Source organism: Netta rufina, assembly GCF_964035555.1.
Source record: "Netta rufina genome assembly, chromosome: 1".
Lineage (NCBI taxonomy): Eukaryota > Metazoa > Chordata > Aves > Anseriformes > Anatidae > Netta > Netta rufina.
The window spans coordinates 69766365-69787455 of NC_140123.1; the positions used below are offsets into that span (position 1 = coordinate 69766365).

A 21091-nucleotide genomic window follows, 5' to 3' on the forward strand; every position below is an offset into this window, starting at 1 on the left:
GCAGTTTGTGGTGTAACACAGGATTGAGGAACATATTAAGGGATCTTACTAACTTTTTGGTGATGTCTTACAGTCCTTTTGAATTGATATGGTTAGAAATGGGCTCTATCCTAAAATATTTACCCACTCTGGAGAAAATGGAGCCATTTAGCTAGGTGTCTGGAAAATGGCATTGCCCAGAAAGAGCACCTAGGTGGAAATTGGAGGTGCCTGTGTCTGCACAAGTACTGTTGCCCCTTTGTGTTCCCAGCACCAGCTAGGAGGAGGTTGTGAAATGCTTGTCCTTTATTGGATAGTCCCACCTCAAGTACTAGTGGAATATGACATCTGGTTTTGGATGTCTGGTTTCTTAAGAATAGGATGAACTGTTGGCAAGTTCAATAATAGTCAAACAAATTGACATATTCGAGGTTATAAGCTTGAATGTCAAGAGACTAGGAAAGTGTATGGACCTGAAAACATGCTTACTGTAACAACAGGACTTTGGAACATTTCAAAGGATCATCTCAAATGTGCAACAGGACACTGGGAAACCAGTGACCCACTGGGATGAGCAGTGCAGTGTAGCTGATGTAGCTGGAGACACCAGAGTCCTCAGTACTTCTCATGACTGTTGGTCTTCCAGGATGACCTGCAGCTGTCACTTCTCTGAATTGCCTCCCCTGCTGGTCTCTGTCCGAAATGGGGAGGAGGTTCCACGCAGGTCTCCTGTGCCACTGGGTACTGGTGCTTGTTGGCTTTGTCTCTCTGCTCTCCTGAGACCTAGGGTTCAGCAGACATTACCCAAATATGATCCAGTGTCAGTTCAGAAACAGAGTTACCTTATGAATTTTTCCTATAAGGAAGTCTTATTCCTCTACTTTGTTTAGATTTATATTCATAAAGTAAAAATTAGACTCTGTTCTTCTGTAGCAGATCAGGAATTTAGTCTTGGGTTCCAGCTATAAATATGAAAATGTGCAGTAAGGGGACTGTTATTTAGATTATCTAAGAAGAAGTAAGTTTATGAGCCAGGATCAATATGATGTCTGTAAAAGCTCAAATTTCGAAGACCTTTCTGAATGTATTTTTGTTTGATATTAATACCAGCAATGAAATCACAGGACTGCTCTTCAGTTTTCCCTCTCTGGGACCCTACTGCAGAGTGAACATTATAATGGTTAACTATAGTTTTGTCTGGTGCAGAAAGTGGGATGGTAGCCACCTCCTACAGTCACTGCTCAAGGGCACTGTGATTGTCAGCCTCTTTGTGCATAGCAGCTTTATAGTAATCATAATTTCAGTGGCAATTGACCTTGCAAATATAAGGTCCTGAGGCAAAGAAATGATTTACAACATAACCAGTGGAATGGTGTCCAGGGTAGAGAGCTCAGCAGAAGTGTAGCAGGATCTAAGACTGATGACAAAAGGGAGTATATTTGCTTCCCAGACATAAACAAGAAATGCATTATCAGCAAAGTGTGAAGAACACTAAAATAATGAATGTGTCTCCAAGCTATTTTGGAAAAGGACTCACCCTTTTAGCTCTGCTCAATATTGCAAGGAAGAAAATTATCTTGGCTCACACCTCCTGGGTGTGCAAGGACAGCAGAAGCAGAGCATTTTATTAACATAAGTACTCTGTCAGAAGCACAAGAACTACTAGATCAAAACAGACCATTACATCTCTTATGTCTCGTCCAGCCTCATGTTCGAGCAACAGGTAACACCTGACGTTTTTGAGAAACTGAGAGAATTAAATAATTTGTTAATATGAGAATCTGCCAATGTGAAGCTTGTGGATTCTGCACAGATCTGAGTCAGGCCTATGGTGGGTATCCATGCCTTCCCAGACAATTACCCTGCAGCCAGAGACTTGTCCAAGGTAAACCAGGTGACAAGAGGACAAGACTGGTGATTTCTGCACTTCTGTACTATTTTATGCACCTCGAGTTGAGAGAAGCTGCCAACACAGGCAATCTGATAAGGAAGAAAAGACCCTCCATTGACACGGGTAGATTTCCTGGCAGCACCTATGGTAACCCTTCTGCCTTCCTCTCCGCAGGGGGGACCCCATCATTCCTTCCAAGAGGGGAGCTTCCTGATGCTCTCAGGTACAGGTCAAGATGTGTGCTGAAAAGAAGAGGGTTTATGACTTTCCTGAGCCTATTTCATTTTTCTTAAATACCTATTCCATACATCCTGGTCTCTTGATTAACTGCAGGCTTGTTTAGTGTCTTTGGAGTTTTATAATGATAGTTTTGATAATAACTGTCACTGGACAATAAACTTTATTGGCCGATTGTGTACTTCATTGAAAAATAGTTATATATTTCTTTTTAATTTTCTGCACTCTGACTTTAATAGCATGTTTCCTCCTTTTTATAGTCTGTGGGGACACATCTAGAAGCACTCGTGCTACCTTCTAGATGTCATCCGTTATTTTGAAAGCTGTTGTCAACACCTCTTAGTCCTTTATTATTATTTTTTCCTAAAGTAAACTGTCCCAAACTTTTCAATCTCTTTTCATACAAAGGTTTCTCAGTTCAGCCATTCTGATCATTCACCTCTTAGCTGCCTCTTCTTATTTTTTTTTTTTTAATAGGACAGCTGGAGATGAGTACCGTATTTCAGGTGACAGTGTACTTTGCAATGGAATTGTTACATTTTCAGACTGTCTTTTCCATTCTTGTTAGTTCTTACATTTCACTTGATTTGTATTTATTTTCTGACTGCTGCAGCCCTTTGGAGAGCAAGGTTTTCACTGATCTTACCAGACCTTTTCCAAGAGCTGTTACAGCTTTAATTTAGACTCTGGAAAGCTGACTGTGTAACTCAGTGTCTTCCACCTGGTGTGTGTTATGCTGGTACAGACCCAAGAAGTGAAAGTGATCCACCGGTCAGTTCTTAAGAGTTGTTGCAGGGGATCGCAGATACCTAATAAGCTCGTGGTGAAATGTTTCAGATTATCATCCCTAAGTAGTAGGGTAGCTATGAGATGGATAAATGAATTAAGATTCTTGGCAACATGGATTTTAACATCTTATATTTCTGCTGCACACCTGAATCTCCTAGAGGAAAAGAGCTTGTGTACCTGCATTATTCCCTGTGGCAGAATGACAGTGTTCACATTGGAAGTGAATGGGATTGCCACTTCCTCAGAGAAAAGCTGTTCTGTCCCAAGGATGACCATCTCCAGCCCTGCCTTAACAGGCATACTGTGGCAAGACTCCTAGGCTCAGATTTACCGCATCAGTGTCCTGCCAGATGTGAGAAAACTTGAGCAACATCAGACCTTCAGCCACATAGACATAAAATATCTGCTTCTCCATTACAGAAATATGTTTTTATCTTGAAAAATTGTTAATTTGACAGTACATTGCAAGAAGATTAGAAAAAATTTCTCTCAGATCACCTAGAAACTTGAATGTCTTGAATCACACCTAGCCACAATGCCAGGCTATTCATTTAAAACAATATCTGACATCCTATTGAAACAAGCTGTTATGCAAGCAGTGATAATCCTTCCAAATTTGATAGAGTTTCTGAATTTATTACCATGCTTCTGCATTGCCCCCTCATATTTTTTTTTTCTCAAAAGTAAAGATTGATAAAATAAAAAAAAAAACTGCAGAAAAGAACTTTTTGACTCAGAACACTAATCTATGAGTCTTTAAGTTCCTATCTGTTTGAGAAAAGCACTAATTTTTGAAGATTTACAGAAGTGCTATTCTTATTAGTTTTTAAAACATAGTAGTCCAGACTGATATGCAGTGAGATACAAACTAAAGAATTATGCACAATGGAAGGATACAGAAAAATTATTAGAGCAGCCTGTTACATGTAGTCTGTGCACTTTGTTGACATACTAATTTGGTGTCATACATATCTTCAGTACTGCTGTTCTACTAACTCCCTTTTCTTGCAAATGTTCATTTTATAGTCCCATGGAAGGGACTTCTGAGGTCTGAGCTCAAGCTGTGTATGTCATAAATATCAGCTACCGCAGTGTCTAACTTCAACTGCATTTTTCATTTTTCAGCAACCGTAAAGATCAGGATGGTGTAATTTGGATGTGTGTGTGGGCTTCCAGTGCATCGGGCAACTGTATGTATGTAGGAGACCTATTGCAGCTTCTGGGAATGGAGACTGAACATGTGACTTTCATGGTAATCCAGACTGAGATTGATGTCAGGCTCCTTGTGTCCCTGGGCGAGTTGCCTGTACAGTTAGGAAAGAAGGGAGAGGGAGAACAAATTCAGGGTGTCAACGTTTCTGCATTCTACCCCGGGAGCAGGGAGCAGGTGAGGGCTCTACTTTGCCTTCTCACCCACCAACAGAGCTAATGTGTGAGAAACAGCAAAGTCTCAACCAGAAGCATATGTGACTGCCTCCTCAGGCAAAAAGATCTGGGAACAGGATCATGGTGACTTTTGGTCTTTGCTCTGTAACAGCACAGTAACATGCTTCTTTCTCTGTATCACATGTCAAACCCCAAGTAAGTCTTAAAAATCTCCTGAGGATGAGCTCCATCATCACTGCCAGAGTTCTAACTTTGTCTGTGCACTTCAGCCACAGGACAAGTTTAGCTTTGCAGCTGCGCTTCCCTGAAATTTTTCTAATTACACTGTCACATTTAGAAAGGATGCAAGAAATACACAGGATAGTTCACATTTCCTGTGATAGTTAAAAAAAGGCAGCCACTGCTTTTAAAATGATTGGGATTTTTGTTTGGTTGGCTTTGTATTTGTGTTGTTGTTTGTTTCTTGATAAAAATTATCTAGCAGTACTTTTTTAATACAAAAACGCACCTGGAAGTGTGACTGACAAATGAATTTCTCCCTTCAGCCCTTATCTCCTCATGGTTTATATAAACTCTGCTATGGCAGTCTACTTTAAAGGTGAGACTTTAAGGCCCCTTTGGTCATTAAAATTTACTTCATATTCCAGTTACCCATAGCACCTTGTTGAAGCAATCTGCTAGTCAGCCTTTGCTGCAGCATCAACATCTACCTCTCCATATGTCATAACTCAGAATGGTTTCAAAATGTAGCCAGCTTTAAAGGGCTTTGCTTTGCTTCATTATAATATAGATGAGCAGCAGGTGCCATCTCATTATGAGATGCTGAGTCTGGAAAAGTGACTTTTCACTCTTAAAATTCTCTTGACTTCTGTACAGTTGTAGAGGAAACGTGCCGCATGAAATGATCTCTTCAAAGCATCTGTAGCTATTATAACCTCCTAAAAATAACTCTCACCCATATCTTAATCTCATCAAAAAGTAAGGGGAAATATAAGCTTGAAGTAATTGCTCAGAAACTGGATGACATTTTTAAAGAGAAGCAGACCAAGGGGTCTCCATGCATCAGAAGGCTGGGCTACAAGGAACAAAAAAAAAGCTGACCGGTTTTTCACCTAAAGGGAGGATGTTTGCATGGTGTCCTCTCACATGTGCCATCCTGTTGTTCTGAAGTGAGGAGCACTTCAGCTAATTAACATCTCCAGCATACTAATTAGCACCTCAAGAAACATGAGAAATATATACTTTTCTTTTAATAATACAATGGCTTAGAGGCTCGAAATAGTTGAGTATCACAATAGGAAGCTCTGTGGAGCAAATGGCAGTGTGTACAGAGTGATCAGCAGGAGAAGAGGATACTGAAGTAAAAACTTACTTGCCAGTAAAAACTTTAAATAGTGGGTGCCACCCTCATGTCCTCAGCAAGGTAAGTGAAGCATAGAGAGAATCGTATCTTCTCTCTGCCACTGGAAAGCATAGGCGATTTCTCTCTCTCATTTTTCTCCTCGCTATGCCATTTCTCTGAGTCTTTGCATCCAGATATGGGGGTGGTAAGCTGAAGATTGATCCAGTGTAAGTTATATATCCTTTTTAAAAAAAAAAAAAATAAATAAATAAGTAAATAAATAAATAAATTGAAGATGGACATAGTATTTTCTGGAGATGATTCTCTTATCCTAACCTACTGTAGGTTTTATCTCCCTCTATTCTGAGGTTCAGTACCTAGTTTTGCATGCTGTTCAAATTGTCTAACCATGCTGAAGTTGATGGACTTGGACTCTTGGACTTCAGCTACATTTTCACTCCTTACCTATCACACAGCTTGGTTTGTGGAAGTCCATGGGACCACTGTCAGTGTTATTTGTCAATAATGATGAGGATTCCTTTGATTCTGTGAGTGCTGCTGCACTGCCTGCTTTGCAGTGTGATAGCCTTACTGTTACTGTTGTTTTGTTTGAAAATTTCTTCTGCCAAACCAGCTGAGAAGACAGGATGGTTATTATTCTATCTATGTGTTTATTTATGTTGCCAAATTAGCAGACATGGGAAACTTTTTGCAGAAAAGAGCAGGATTTATCACATACAGACAGATGGTTTCATTACAGATGGTCTAATTTCTATGAAAGGTGTGGGGACTGCTTGACTCTGTACAAGCAGCCCTGGGCTTAGGTGACCCCTTTCAAAGGAAATAGGAAACCTTTGACAATTAGGACAGGGAGACTTGTACAGATAGATATGCTGCTGTAATGAGTGGGCGGTTCTCCTTCCCTTAACTGAGAAACATGGTTTTCATTGTTAGTAGAGTCAAGCCTGAATAACTGGTCTATTATTCAAGATATAGAGCTCTCATGTTCACAAAATTGTATCCTTTCTTTATCTGGGAATCTTGTAACAGATTAGTTCAAGTTTTCAAGATATTCAGATTTCACTTTGAACATTATCTGGTTCCTTTCTCACTGGGATTCAATTTGAATGACGAAACAAATGTTGTCTTCTGTGCCTGTCTCACCTGCTATTCTTCTGCGTGTTCCAGCATGCAAGTATAAGTCAAGGAGCATAGTTTGGGCTATAGGGTTCTTCTTGCTCTCCTCCTTCACTTGTGCATTCATTCTTGCTATCTTTATTTCCTTGATTTAAAAGCCTCCTCCTGGCGAGTGAAGAGAGGCAACACTAGGACAGACATAGTCAGCAACAGTCTGCTTTCTGGGGCAGCAGTGTGCCTGTTTCTGATGACTCTTTTGTCTGTGCCAGAGTCCTGGAAAGCTTGTACAAGATTTAAAGACTTAGACCCACCATCTGAGCCCATTACATCCGAATTGCTTTATTCCATGTTTCAGTGAATCCTCTCAGCCATAGGACATGCCATGTTTTTTGGAGTTTGGCTTCCCATCCTGGCAACATTTTGAATGATTGCTGCCTCTAGCATCTTCAGCAATCTGTCCTCAATGAGCAGACAGACAGAATGAAGATCACTTGCTCTGCATTTTAAATTACCAGGAAGAGTAGGAAACAGCTGGGGGAAAAGGAGATAATTAAAACATATTTCTATTCCAAAATACTTTCAAGGAAAGGCAGTGCAATAGGCTGGAAAGATAGTCCAGGACTAAAATTTGAGATAAAGACAGAAGTTAAAAAGGGTGAAGATAATGTAAATGGAAAAGATCTGGTGTCAGTGGTGATCTGGGTGGGGCACATTTTGAATATGCACATGAATACATGTGGCATGAAACAATAGAACTTCAAGGCAAGGTCATCAGTTACAGTTGAAAAACCTATGCTTCCTGAAAAGCAGAAAGCAGTGTCCAGGAAGTCACATTCCTGCCGATAGGTTGAAGGATGCAGTCTCTTACTTATCCGTGTCCCTGGCCAAAGCCATTTGAGCAGGTTAAATCTGAATTAGACACACCATCTGCCAAATCACTGTGTGGTAGTAGGAGAAGATCCCTTGGGAGGGATGGTAAAACAAGTAGCACTGCTGGAAAAACTTATGATGAATGCAACACAAGGGAACCGATATGCTACAGACACGGTCAGGAGATGTGTGGAGACTGAAAATTGAGACGTTGAGCTCTGCAACATGCATTGGGACTGGATGAGTCCACATTTATATTTCTAAGAGCAGGTGCTCTTTCCCCCTCCCCTTCTTTGCAGAACGAGTCCTCTAAACCCGTCAGAGTAGCATGGTATTCCCAGCATCAGCCAAATTTGTGACCGCAGGAACAGTGAAGCTAATAAAGACTGGTATCTTAAGGGCATGCAACTTAAGGATGAGTGTTTGTGGCCTTTCTCTGATCCTTAATAAGTCTACAGCCTTTTCCTCCTTTGGGGGCATTATTAAGAACTGTCTTCCCTGTTTGTGATCTTTTATTTACAGAATACATCAACTGTAAGGTTTACCTTCTTCCGTCAAATTTCACTAAAACCCATCAATGGGTGCCAAAGTTATTGAAGCAAGGGCAGACACAAACATACACAAGGAGTATAATTACATAAGCCTCATTTCCTAAGTGAACCATGCTAAAAAAGATTTAATTACTGTAACTTGGCCCAGAGACACATGAAGCAAAAATTGCTGAGCTTTTGATTTTCTGACTTTTTTTTTTTTTTTTCCTACTAATACTTGTCAGTATGATTTATACTGGGTCTGGAATAGCCATGAAGTGCACTTTTCAGAAGATAGGTGTTCAGGTTAGAGTCAGGATGTGAGGATTAACAAGAGTACAGAGCAATTGAGAGCCTGGGGAGAAACAGAGATTCAACCTATCCCAAATGTCTACAAAAAAAAAGGATTTTCACAAATAGGATCTTGCACAAAGAATCTCATTGTTCTGTAATGAGATTCATTTATTTTTTGGTCTAAATACAGACACACACAAACATTTCTTAAAAAGGGTTTCCCATGAGCTGGATATACAGATAATATTTTCTTTCAGAAATATGGGCACATGTTTTGCAAAAACAAACGATTCTGACAGCACCTGGCAGCTGCTTTGTGAAAGTGGTATCCTTGCCTTTTTACCAGCTGTAAGAAAGGCAGGTATGTGAATTAACTAGGGCCAGAAAGCACCTTTGCCTGGGGCAGGCCTGCCAGGCTCCCAGTGCCACAGAAGGTGAGGAAGGGATTTTCTGGCATAGCTTGGAGCACCTCTGTAGTCACAACATTTTGTTTTTTTATGAGCTGAGAAGGATGTCTGGTGGTCTGGAAGGACTTGGGGGACCACAGCCTCTGGAGGATTCAGAGCTGTTGAAGTCAGTTGTGTGGTGTGCTACTATACAACACTGTCACTTTAGCTTCAGGGGAAAATGAAGCAGAAAAAACTACCTGTAGATGGTACATAGACTTATTTTGTTCTCAGAGAAGTTACTGAAGAACAATTCAATACTTCTGAGTTAACTATGAACAATGCTTTATATGAACTTAAGAACTTTATATGAACTTAAGAACTGAGGAATACTGCATCACATGCAAAAATGAAGGAAGCATGAAGGAAGTACAGCTATTGTGGTTTAATCTGGCAGGCAGCTAGACACTGCACAGCTACTCGCTCGCTCCCTGTCCCCTGCAGAGGGATGAAAGAATCAAAAAGAAGAGTACAAGAACTCATGGGTTGAGATAAAGACAGTTAAATACTAAAGAAAAATAAAAAAAAAAGAGGAAATAAAAGGAAAAATATATATATAATATAAAAAAGAATAAACAAAGCAAGTGATGTGTAATACAATTGCTCACCACCAGCCAAGAGATGCCTTGCCAGTCCCTGAGCAATGGCAGCTCTTCCGGCCAACTCACCCCAGTTTTACTGCTTAACATGATGCTATATGGTATGGGATATCCATTTGGGCTGATATCTCACTGGCAGGACATCACGAGAAGCTGAAAAATGCTTGGTTCTGTGTAAGAACTGCTCTGAAACAATTAAAACTTGAGTGAGTTTTAATTGCTCATCCTAAATCCAAAACACAGCGCCATACCAACTACTAGGAAGAAAATTAACTCTATCCCAGCCAAAACATGGATGACATCTGATCTCTTCATTTTATTAGGCAAAAGTATTGGTGAGTTGGCTTCTTCAGCCTTAGCTCCACCACAGTCCTTCAATTTTAGAGCAATAATCATAGAATCATAGAATCACAAAATGGTTTGGGTTGGAAGGGGCCTTAAAGATTGCCCAGTTCCAACCCCCCGACATGGGCAGGGACACCTCCCACCAGATCAGGTTGCCCAAAGCCCCATCCAACCTGGCTTTAAACAGTTCCAGAGATGGGGCATCCACAGCTTCTCTGGACAACCTGTTCCACTGCCTCACCATCCTCATAGTAAAGAATTTCCTACTCATATCTAATCTAAACCTACCCTCTTTTAGTTTAAAGCCATTGCTCCTTGTCCTATCACTATACTCTGCGATAGAGTCCCTCCCTGACTTTCCTGTAGCCCTTCTTTACGTATTGGAATGCCACTGACTGAGTGAGTACATACTGATCAATTGATTAGTGTCTGGGACCAAAAACTGGGAAAGAAGCTATCAAGAGACTCAGAATTTATCCTATAGTATAGTATAATATAATGAAATTTACAGTCACTGTGATACACGGACTCATCACAGTAATGTTGCTGTGATCAATGTGTACCTCAAAATGTGAGAAAAGGACATGGGATGGTGCACTACACAGGAGTATTGTATAATTTCCATCAGTGAGTGAGATGAGATATATATTAGATTTTGGGAAAGAAAGGCATTAAATGGAGAAGCAACAAACCTGAGACGCTTGGAAAGTAAATTTCCAAACCAAGGCGCCCATAACTATTACCAGAGAAGACGCAGGCTGTATTTAGTGGATTCAAAATTAATGTATATACTAATTCATCATAACACTGTTGCCGATGTCTAAAGAAAAACAGTGTGCAGTACTCTTCCTAATTTAATGGAGTGTGAATATAAATATATCAGAATCAACAAAGTGTCCTGTTTGTGTGAAACTTCATTTCATCAGATAATTTCTAATGAGCTGTTACTAGATCTTAGACATAGCCTTTACAGAAACTACTCTTTCTGTAAGCATTATGGGATTCCAAAAGTGTGTTAACATGTATCATTAGTTGCCTACTCTTGCATGCTATGCCAGTAAAGTGCAGACAAGTTCCAGGGAGCTGAAATTGAAACAAGCTACAAATAATATTCCTATTACAAATAACAGGAATCTTTGTTGCCTTACTTTAGACTGCTATATATATATTTTTTTCATTTTGTATGAAAGTTCACATGTGTGCCAATGACTAAAAAAAGTGTGTAAATGCTGATAAATCTACCTATAGAATGATAACAACCACATGAATAAAGTTTTTTTCTTTGTTTCTTTGTAAAGAGCTGTTAGACTGAAAACATCTGAGTGGAAGAACCTAGATGTAAATAACTGTTCCACATGTTAAATTAGATTGTGATGTAAAACAGAAAGAGAAATAATGAGTCTTTCAGTGAAAAAAAAATAAAAAAAAATAAATATGGTTGGTTTTCCTCTCTCTCTTTTTTTTTTTTTTTTTTCTCTCTCCCCTTTTTGTTATTGTTGGTTATTTGGATGTTTTTTATTATTTGTTTTTGGTGGTGGTGGTGGATTTTTTCAACAGCTGCAAAAGTACTTCAAAAATCTTTGAAAAGATAAACTCACCTAATCTTATGCCTTTTTTTTTTTTTTTCTTTTTAATGTAGTTTATACTGTAAACTGTCATTTTTTTCTGTGAAATGACACTGGAAAAAGATGCTGCATTTTCAGTTTTGAGCATTCTGGTGCCCAAATTAATTACCTTTTATTAACCATTTGTGACACATTCTGAGAATACTTGAAGACTTGATAGTCTTGCATGGAAATCTTCAATCATAACCTGCTTCCATTGATGAAGCACTACACATTTCTGAAGGCTTCTGGAAGCTCATAGGCTTTTCTGGTATTCCAGTGGTTTTCCAGTGAAGTCTGAAATGGGTTTCATGGCAATTCAGAAAATAAATAAATAATAAATAAATAAATAAAAACATTATTGATATCTGGTTCCATGGGTGTTAAAATGTATTGGACAGGCTAGTCACAAACCCTGTGGACTATGTAAACTTAATATATAACTACAATTATTGTTGTAATTGAAATAGGATAGAAAATTTATGTACAGGCGAAAATGTGCATAGTTTGCCGTATATTTCTACCCCAAGAACTGGTAAATAGGTGGATGTTATTACTTCTGTGGATGCTATTACTATTTCATCTTAGCAGCTACTTTCAAACAGTGAATGTCATTTGTTTTTAACTATACTTACCCAATTATTATTATTATTTTGTTTGAGAATACAAAATATTCTTCCCTCTCTTAAGAAATGTAGGATATTCCTTGCCAGTTATTTCTATCTAATTTTTACAAGGAATAGCTTATTCACTTATATTTACATGTTGATAAACTACATTTCTAATCATAATATTGTGTTATCAAATTGTTAATGGATACCCTTTGTCTAGTTGCATTCATACTTAATATAAACTTACTTATAATTGATTAGCAGTTGGAATATCAGGATTATGGGTGTTTAGTATGATCTTTGAACACTTTCTTCTTCATGTGAGAAACATAAAATGAATGCTCAGTGTTAAAAAAATCCTCATATCAAATATTGAAATAAAAAGCTTATATAGTTTACTTGCAAATGAAAGGAAGAAACCTGTAAGTAAATTATCTCCTTTTCCCCCATTTGCAGTAAAAAACAGAAAACTTTACAGGTGTGTTTTTATTTTTTAATTTTCTTAGCTCTTTATGACCATCTTGTTTACATTACTGGAGTTCTGATTCCCTGACGGAATCTTAGCTTATTCATTATATGATTTCAGATGATACAAAACACATTTTCCCAGCAATTTGTCTAACAAAGCAATGGATGAAGTAAACAATGCTGTCTTTCTCATTAGGATAGTCTTAGCTAAATCTTAGCAGTACTAAGTATCTAGTATCTAGATACTAGTACTAAGTACTAGTATCACTGAAGATAAAGTTAACTATTGCCATTAAAATGCATAACTACAAGTAGCTTAGTAATAGTACAGTAGCTTATAATAGCTTCTAGCTTATAATACCCAAAGTAGTTGAAGTTGATAATGAGCATTTATGGGCTATGTGTAATGTGCCTTGCTAGGAAGCCTGTTCCAGTGTTTGACCATCCTCATGGCAAAGAGATTTTTCCTAATATCTAGTCTGAACCTCCTCTGGAAACATGAGAAAATCCTGCATACATCATAATATTATTTGACAGTCACTTACAAGCTCTATAGAGAACTGTTTTTTTGTTTTCTCATTCGAGTTCATGTAATCACCTAAACTCAAAAATGTAGCTGCTAGAATATTCATTTTGCACTGTTTGTTTTCTACTATGGAACTCAATGTATACATTTAGCAGTACAATAATAAGGCTGATCTCTCAGTAGTAGCATACAGCTCTTGAAATTTCAACATCACTCAGACAATATTGTAGGCCCCATTAAATACAGATTAAGGAGAGGAGAAAAGGCAAGACTATGAAATAGCTATGTGAGTAAGGAAAAATCAGTGCACACGGTGAGAAAATGAAATTCCATTTCTTTCTGGCACCTTTGTAATAATCAGAAAGCACCTAAATACATGGAGGATAGAACAAATATATATTCCAGAAAAATTCAGATCAGGAGAGAACCCAGACTAGGAAAAACAATTTCAGGGCTTGATTTTTTCTCTGCAAGACAGTGGCAGAAAACTAAAGGTAAAATCTTCACATTGTTCTGTACGCTATAGAACATGAGGTTGGGGTGAAGCATCTATTCCATAAAAAGCATGAAGTGTGTATGGCTAAGCAAGATTTCTATATACGCCCTTAGTATATAGATCTATGCAAGAATGCTCCTTAGAAAAGGTGCAATTTATATCCAGTAAGCCAGGAGCAAGATGATCCCATCTGCCATTAATGATAAGAACAGAGTTGCAATATAGCTAAATTAGACAAATCTGAACATTTAGCAGGTGTTCTAATTATCAGTGGAATAATTTGTGAGATAATCTGCTAGCCAGAGCAGTGCAAAGAGATAGGCAATAGCATTTGCTGTATGTGAGGCTTCTGAAAATTGCCTTCCAAATAAAACTGTTAGCAAGCAGTAAAAACAAGTATATAAATAAAAATGCATAACAAAACATTAAGATAGGCTGGATGACGATGACGAAACTGTTTGTTTGTTTGTTTGTTTGTTTTGGGGGGGTGGTGGTGAAGTCATTTGCAAGACAATAGAAAGTGGGATTATAGGGACAATATATGACAAAAAAAAAAAAAAAAAAAAAAAGTTTTCCAAAACAAATCACTCTTGGTACCAATTTCAAATGAATTAAAAGGAAAAATGTTTGTTAGGCATAAAGACGTGCAAAGATGTGATGTTGAAATAGAATTGCTATAATTTCTAAATATGATCTCAAACTATTCCACCTATGATATGATTGAATATGATTTCTCACTACTGGGGCTGTTTGTGACCAAATCATAGCACTCATAGATGAGAACTATCTGTTTGATTTTAAAAGAAAACTGTGATTGTTTCAGAAAGTAGCAAGCAGAAAAGCCACATCTCAAAACATCTTCAATAGAAAACATGTTTCTCTTCTCAGTCTAGTCTTGTTCATTCTTTTTCCTTCTTTCCCTTCTCATTTTCACCTTTTATTAGCTTTGCTGTTTTCTCTGAGGTGAGATTAGAATTTGTCTATGAGTTGCAAGAAATGAGGAAAATGTTTGTTTACCTCCTGCAAGATCTAGTTAACAGAAAATCCTTCTTTTGGGACTTCCTTTGCTGACAGCCACACTTGTCTTTTCCTCCTTTCTATTTTGAAGGCCCAAAAGATGCACTGATGCCACAACTTCCTCCCAAAAGTTAAGCTACTATGTAATATACCAGTAAATTGTATTAGTGTTCTAATACTTCTCTCAAAAAAACAGAATTAGTCCAGGGTAAAAGGGTAATTAAGCATTACTGTTGATGATAGTGACTGGATCCTCTAGTTTTTTTGCCAAAGTGATATCACAATCATATTAAAATACATTTTAAGTAGAAAATCTTTCTCTCTTCATTGAAAGATGTAATCAGGGCAGTTTTAGATCCATTGTTCTACAGTTATAATTATGTTGGTCGATTTTTTCATGAGCTAATGTACAGTTAATAAGGTGTCAATTACCAATGAAAGAAAATAGGGCAAAGAATAACATTTATAGTTACTGTAGTTATCACCGAAGTGCAATTATCTGCAACTGCTGAAATAAATCACTTCAGGTTTTAAAGCTATCTTTACAGCATTCCTGTCTGTCTTTTTTTATTATAGCTGCCTTTTGAAATACCTCATCATTTTTCTTTTTTATTTTTAAATCAGTGAGAAAAAAAAAAAAAAAAAAAACAACTTCATTTGTGAACAGAGAACTCAATCTGCATTAAATTGTTGTTTTTTTTTTCCATAGGTCCTAAGTAAACACAAAGAAATGTCTCAGTTCTCTTACCCTACTTCTCTCTACCCTAATAACCATTCTGAAAAGACATAATGAAGCTTCTATACCCCTTATTTTTATTTTATTCTACCTTAAACAAGTTGAAATGGAACTTTGCACTTTCTGTGATACAATTTTGCTTAATAAGTGCATGAAGTCATGAAATCTAAGGTAATGTCATTTTTAATGGGGGAACCTGAAGGATTCTTCTAGTTAAAAGCACATACACCTTTTGAGGACAAAAATCAGACAGATACAGGATTACACTGTGAAACCTCTACCTCTGAAACACAGAGAATTTAGGATTTTAAATGCAGTTTGCTGTCCAATGAGGAAGCATTTAGAAAGACAGATAGCAAGAAAAAAGCTCAGACAGCATCTGATTTGCCATCCATAGCATGGTACCAGAGAAAGTTGCATTTCTGGACTTCATTATCCTCTTTGTCTGACCAAGGCAGTGTTGACACAGGTCTCCCAATTAGCCTGAAGAAGAATTTTGCATCCAAGGAAGCAAAGTGTGTATGGAAGCAGCTGGCTGCAAGGTGTAAAGGGCTATCTCAAATGGCCTGCATCTAATTGCGTCAGGGTATCCTTCTCTCGCTGGAGTACGTTAATCAGTAGCAGTTCAATCTACCACACACCCTCCATGTCTGTGGTGTAAACTGAGTACTAGCTGATGGCGACAGCTTGTCTGTCAGATCACACTTTCTCCTGACTTCGAGAGTATCTCTACCACCCCTGGAAAAGCAGAACATTCCCAGAATCCAGCTATGTTTTTCAAATATATACTCCAGTCACAAGCATCAGCCTCCTGGCAGATACTTAACCGAACTGATTCTTCATTTCTTGCCTGCTTCCCCTACATTTTCAGCTTTGCTGCTGATTAACTCCTCATTGCTCACTCTGGGCATATAAATTTTTCTAAATCTAGGAAGGAGATATGAGTTTCCTTGTTTCATTATTCTTTCTACTACAAGCAGGGTCTATCTGTGTTATATTTGAATACTAAGTGAGAAGAACCAGCAGTAAAAAAGAAAAAAAAGATGTCTAAAAAGTCAAAAGACTTTTTTTTCTTCCTTTTTTTTTCTTTTTTTTTTTTTTTTTCTTTCCATGTCTCTCATTTTTATTAACTTCAGGAGGATGTTTCCAATAAAAGATTTTTTGGATGGAAGTTTGTTCCTTCAGTTGTCTGTGTCCTTTTTGATATGACCCCTTTTTTGCTGTCTTCCTCCCTTCTATACCCTTGCTAAAATAGATTCATTATCGCACAGAAAAAAAGGTAACACAAAGAAATCAAGCATTGATCAGAGACGCCCAAAACAGCAACAGCACAGGGGAAATCAAGATTAGAGTCAGTATGCACTAGTAGGCATGAATATATCAATGCTCATATTATGGAAGTTGCTGATGTTTCATCAGGACTGATTCCTGTAGCAGATGTTCTTCAAGTGCCACTTGACACCATTTTTCTCTCCTACCTTGTGACTGCACACATCTATCCAGCCTGGTGATGTTTCTGGTCTTGACCATTACTCCAGCAGTTTGGTAGAGGCTTCTGTGCAAACCACTTAGTCTCCAGAGAAAGTGAAGCAGTATGAGCATGAAGAATTAAGTTTAACTATTTTTAACCTGTCAGTTATAAATGCTATGGTGGTGATGTGAGAAGATGTGGTAACATGACTTCAACTATTCCAATAATAAAAGGGAAATAAAACAAAATCCACAGACTCTCACAGGTTGTCATGACAATTTGGCTTTCTGTTATAATAAGTTTACCTCCCAAACAGCAAAAAATGCATTTATTACTTATCCGTGTTTCCATTACTGGAGTTAAAATCAGTGGTACACTTTGTAAATACGTATGTTTAAGCCTTTGAGTAAAACATCAAGGTACCAATCATTTGTATTAACTGGAATAGCCATTAAATATGTTTGGTGAAAGTAAACAGGAGGTATTACATGGATACTTCCTACACGGCTCTTAAAGAAATAAATTCAACAATTTTTTTCTTGATTTCTTTTTACAAATGCATGTAAGTGCCAGTCTTACGAAAAAAAAATGTTCAAGGTGCTCTCTTTGATACATTAGAATATAAATCTTAAACCTTTGGAAGATATGAATAGCTACAACAGAACATACAAAACAACTATCAGGCCAAAAAAAGGCAGAACATAAAGGCACACAAATAAATTAATGGGAGGGGGAGGGTGAATGGAGGTCTTAGGCTGAACAGCTCCTGAGTTTCATATTACCAGAGCTTGGACAGCTGTAACACAGAAGTGTCATTTGGTTGTTGGGGTTGTCTTTTTCCCATTCTGTTTTCCTTGCTGACTTACTAGCACCCACTGAAAACCCTCCTTGTTCTCTTGGAGTCTTGCTCTGCTGCAGAATGGATATTCTCACATACCCTAGAGCAAATTGTCAGGTTAAATACATTTGATAGAAATTTGATTAGCATGGATGGCTTGATGCCACAAGGTCAAGAATTTAAGGTAATTTACTGCCATTTGGTATGCTGATGAAGTGAAAGAAAACAGATATTTCTATAGATAATATATTCATAGTTGTGTTGTAGGCCGAATAGTAGAGCTTGTGTTTTCTTCTGGAAACACTGAAAACTCCAAGTCTGATATTTTCTAAAATGATACATTTATAGTGCTAGAAGTAATTAGGCTATATACAAGAAATATTACTTATCACTGAAAGTACCATTGTGAACAGTCATTGTCCACTCTGAAAGTTAGATAAATCTTAGGTGTGAAATACTGTTCAATCAGATGTGTCATTTTTTCCATAAGAAATATTATATTTTTTAAATGAATTGAAAAAGAAAGTCACCCAGCACTGGAGCTGAACATAACAGCAGTTATTTAAAAGGTTGAAACTCCCATTGAACCACACATACCTGCCTCCCGTGATTTAAGTAACCCAGCCATTGTAAGAGCAGATGTCAGTATCTGTGGATAAAAGGGAGTGTTACTGAAAGGGCATGATGGTCTCCTGAAGTCAGTTACTTACTATCTAATGGCAATGAGTAATACTGAAAGTAGTCATTCTCAAATTGAAACTGTCTCTTAGACAAAAATACAGGAAAAATACTGAACAACGAGAATCATCAACTTGCTCCTGACTATGTGCTACTTGTACCAGGATAAATAGCTATGTCTTACTTCATACAACAGCAAGTTTCACATGTTACTGACACTGTAATGAATTTTAGGTGGGCTACCCATGGGATGAAGTAGAAAGACCAAAAATCAGGCAGAGTCATAGAATCATCTGGGTTGAAGAAGACCCTTAAGGTCATCAGATCCAACCTAACTGTACCAAGTCCACCACTAAACCATGTCCCTGAGCACCACAAAGATGTCTCTTAAATACATCCAGGGATGGGGACTCCATCACTTCTCTGGGCAGCCCGTTCCAGTGCTAGACTGCCCTCTCCATGATGAATTTCTTCCTGATATCCAATCTAAACTTCCTCTGGCAAAACTTGAGACCATTTCCTTACTTTCTATCACTTGTCACTTGAGAAAAGAAACCAACATCCTTTTTGCTGCAGCCTCCTTTCAGGTACCAATAGAGAGCGATGAGGCCTCCTCTGCACCAGATTAAACCTCCTCATTTCCCTTAGCTGCTCCTTATATCTTGTCCCTTTCTAGTCCCTTCACCAGCTTTGTTTCTCTTCTCTGCACATGCTTAAGTAACTATATTCTTCTTGTAGTAAGAGGCACAAACCTGAACACGGTACTCAAGATGCGGTCTCACTAGTGGCACATACAAAGGGGCAAAGAAGTTGAATTAAAGACTAACTGACGCAACTTTTTCAGTAAAGCTTGGAAGAAAAGTAAAATGTTCATTTTAGATCCATCTAAAATAATATGTTTAAGAAAATGTTACTTCCAGGATATTTAAAATATTTTTACTTGCAATAATTATGGTTAAACCTTAATAAAATAAAATAAAAATATATATTTGAAGTTAAAAATTTAAAGATTTAATTTTTAAAATGTTCGACTGAAATATGACAGAGCTGAAATCTTTAATTTTGAATATGTCAAATGAAATAAGTTGACACTTTCAACTCTCCTGAAACTGTTCTTTCCTTCCAAAATATTAGTGAACTCAGTGCGTCACCAAAGAAAGATCCATACTCTCTGGAGTTATCTCTTGCTGATCAAATTTCTCCTGTCATAATGCAAACACAATCCCACATTTTTAAGATCCTAATATTTTGGTGTCTTCAATGTGATTTTTATGAGAGAATATTTTTGAATTCACCTGAGAAAAGGGGTCCTGCCTGCTACAAAATCTGCAAATCAGTGCTTTGGGCAACAAGTTCTGCAGTGTGAGCTGGTGCAGGGAGTGCAAGAGGACAGTGGTTTCATTTCCTCTGTATTGGGTAGCACATGCATACTAGGAGGTACAGAACACATTAGCAGCCTCCCTTGTAATCCCAATTCTGCTTTGAAGGGAGGGGACAATTCTGCCACTGCCACCTGGTGTGAGAACACAGCAGCCACAGCATGATGAGGAGGACATCTGATGCCTCTTTTGTCCTGAACTGTGGGGAAAAAAGTATCCAAATTAAACCAAGTTAAGGCTTTTGAGGTAAAATGTAGGCCTTTCAGTTAGACAAAGACATTGTTTGGTTAGAAATGTGATCAGAGTGCTCAGTCAAATTGGAGCCAGGCTCAAGGAGATTTCAGAGTATTCATGGCTAAGGCCACCAGACCCTGCAAAGCTCTCTATTCTTTCACTGTACCTCTGCATCTTCTGCCGTAATCTGCCAGTCAAAAAAAAAAAAAAAAATTAATCTTTAAATCAATCTCACAAACTGGCACAACAGAATTGGCAGTGAAAATTGCTTGGCAGCAAGAGATCTTGTGGAGAGTGGCAGGGCTTGTGCTTATTATTCATTTGGGTTCTTCATGTGTTGTTCCTTTATTTACATTGATGGAAAATATGTGAATGTTACATTTTGAATTAACACATAGTAATTTTCTACAGATTAGAATTGAGGGACTTGTGGGTAATTTTCATGCTGTGTTATGAAAAGGGATAAATGAGGTCATGTACACCTTATAACAATGCCCCAGTGGGATGAAACTTTAAACAAGCTGACAAAATCGCAGATAGGAACACATCAAAGAAATAGCACCATGACCACAGAAGATGTTTTGCAACGTAAATATCAAAACTTATTAGTAACTAATGGGGAAAAAAAATACTGATGAGATAGGTATATTAACTGCCTATTGTTGTTAGGTTTTTAATTTGCTTTGTAATCTACACCTACTGTATTAATTTTTAGATGAATAGGAATGTATTGGATTATGCATTAGAGAACAATCTAGTCTTAACTGTTGTGGGCATGTTGTTTTCTAGATGGTCTATTATTATGATTAGGGCTGGTTGAAAATTTTCTGTTGGACTGCTATTGGAAAATGCAGTCTCTTACAAAAAAAAAAAAAGAAATTAAATATTGGCATGAGAATTCTGTTTTCTAAGTTCTAAATTGATAAAGACTTTCAGAAGCTATTTCAGCTGTGTAGATCAGGTGATGCCTTGTTAAATACTGTGGCCTTTAAAGTAAGATGATGGCATAATCACATTAAGAATCCCAGGCTAATTAAAAAATTCACAAGTTTCTGCATTGTTTTGAGTTCATTTTGGAAGTATAGTAGCACACATACCATTAGAACTATTGTCACATTTAAAACAATCTGTCCTTTTCAATTGTTTACATCTTCCCCACCAACATTTTTTTTTTCCTTTTATTAGCTT

General features: G+C 37.6%; 1 protein-coding gene across 1 annotated transcript in view; it reads left to right on the forward strand.

Annotated features, from left to right (window-relative positions):
• GABRG3 (gamma-aminobutyric acid type A receptor subunit gamma3) overlaps nt 1-21091 on the forward strand; it is a gene marked incomplete at both ends in the record, with an annotated part of 338735 nt that overhangs the window by 268916 nt on the left and 48728 nt on the right. The gene's annotated exons all lie outside the window — the stretch shown is intronic.